Raw genomic sequence first — 1,857 nt, 5'->3', positions numbered from 1 at the left:
AGACCCAAGCCGCCCACCGCGATCGTTGAGCAACATGAAGCCTATGAACCATTTTCAGCAAGAGGCATTCATTTTGGGCCGCAAGGCTGCGAACCCCCAGCCAGGAGGACACATTGAGGAGAGAGTCGATCATGAAGACACCATTAGTGGCTGATCAAGTAAGTCCGCATGTACAAAGACAAGGAGATGAAGCCTTTGCCGGTTTCTCTTAATTAACCGATGCCATGAATGGTTTTTGGGTCCGGTTTTCCTTATTAACCGGACCAACTCTCTTCTTCTATATGCAATGCGGGAGCTCCCTGTCCTCAGACGAGGTTCGTAAAAAAAAGCCATGACTATGGCAACTTGTTTTAGCTCATTCCGCAGCTATATAATTAACATCAGTAACTTTATGAAAGCATGACGTACTGGCATGCTACATGTGTATGCAAGGAATTAAACTACTCCGTAGCTTAATTATGATAAGAAAACCTAGCTTGATTTTGATGTTGTGAGTGCATGTATTAGTAATTGTCTGTCAAGTAAGAGTGTAAGACATCTCTGTTTTGCCCTACTGGGACCTGCTGTGAGCCTCCATTGTTTGGCTAGCTAATTATACTGCATGAGTGACCCAGGAAACAGGGGAGGGGGCAGAGTCCATGGAGCCCCGAGCAGGCAAAGCATCGAACAGGTCACATGCAGCATCGAGTCACGGCTTATGAATTATAATGGCATCGCGTACCTCGTCCCCGCCGGCGTCTCTCGGGGCGGGCGGCGGCCTCCACCCCGTCGAGCACTGCAGCGCCCGGTTCTCGCGCCGCGGCAGCTCGTCCACCCTCTCCCCCACCGCCAAGCTCAGCGGCTCCTCTTGTGGGGGCACATCGTACTCCTCGGCCGCCGACCGGCCGTGCCATCGTGCCTCGTGGGGATGAGCATTGTGCTTCGCGGCGGCCGGCCGTGCGCTGTGGACGGTGAGGAGTCAGCAGCGAAATTATAGTGTGGCAAGTGGAATTTGTTTGACTCTCTACATAAGGGCCCCACAGTCACCGGCAGACCTGTTCATGGTCAGCCCGCCCTGGAAGCCGGCATCCGGGCCTTGATTGGGCTTGACTTTAAGCTCAAAGCCCCGTCCGAAAGCCTAAGAAAAGCCCACATTTATCAAAAAACACTTTATTCAAAAAATAGGTTTAGTATACAATTTTTACCCAACTCCTATTTGACACCTTAAGCATCGTTTTTTAGATGTAAGCATCGGTAAGAGTATGAAATCGTAATTAAATAGCACTCTTTGCAGACGTCACTCCCACCTCCTGTATCATTAGATATCACATTATTGTATACTGGAAAAATAATATATTGGATAATCAGGTATGGAGCACACTACTGGTTCTCCTTAAGATGGTTCTCCCTTATCTTTGTGACCTCATTATCCAAAAAAAGTACCCCTTTTCTAATCTCCACAGACATTGTGCGTGACTTGGATAATACAAATGTCACCCCTTTCCCTATGAGGGTTTCGAATAAAGAAACAAATACTTTTATCGGATAATATTTCTTAAGTTGTCGATTGAAAACTTTAGCTTCAGTGGGATAACCCACGCATATAGGTAATTCAAGCCGTTGAAATTTCATAAGTTCTGCTTGGTACTTACTAGGTTGGAGATAGATTTAGTCCATGTGCGGTCGTGTTTAATGCCTCCATCAAAAGGCTCACTGGTAAATTTGAATGAGTAAGAATGGTCCACACCATATCCATAAGGGTGTTGTGACATGCTGCCACGCCATTTGAGATTCACCGTGCATTGAATAATGGGAAACAATTCGATTTTCAGCTAGGAACTTGGCAAAAGTTCCTACAATCTTCCCATAAGAAACAAG

The 1,857-nt window shown here is 46.7% G+C and overlaps 2 long non-coding RNA genes across 2 annotated transcripts in view; one reads left to right on the top strand and one right to left on the bottom strand.

Moving 5' to 3' along the window:
* The window catches only part of LOC123175104 (uncharacterized), a 5,063-nt gene extending 4,140 nt beyond the window's left edge, over positions 1-923 (bottom strand). Inside the window, exon 1 of the long non-coding RNA XR_006487624.1 lies at positions 722-923. This is a non-coding gene — a long non-coding RNA (uncharacterized lncRNA). The remainder of the gene's footprint in view (positions 1-721) is intronic.
* LOC123175103 (uncharacterized) overlaps positions 1-1,857 on the top strand; it is a 12,999-nt gene that overhangs the window by 4,755 nt on the left and 6,387 nt on the right. The window lies entirely within an intron of this gene.

This window comes from Triticum aestivum, unplaced genomic scaffold (assembly GCF_018294505.1).
Source record: "Triticum aestivum cultivar Chinese Spring unplaced genomic scaffold, IWGSC CS RefSeq v2.1 scaffold6202, whole genome shotgun sequence".
Taxonomy (NCBI): Eukaryota; Viridiplantae; Streptophyta; class Magnoliopsida; order Poales; family Poaceae; genus Triticum; species Triticum aestivum.
This window is presented reverse-complemented; position numbering and strand designations above follow the sequence as displayed.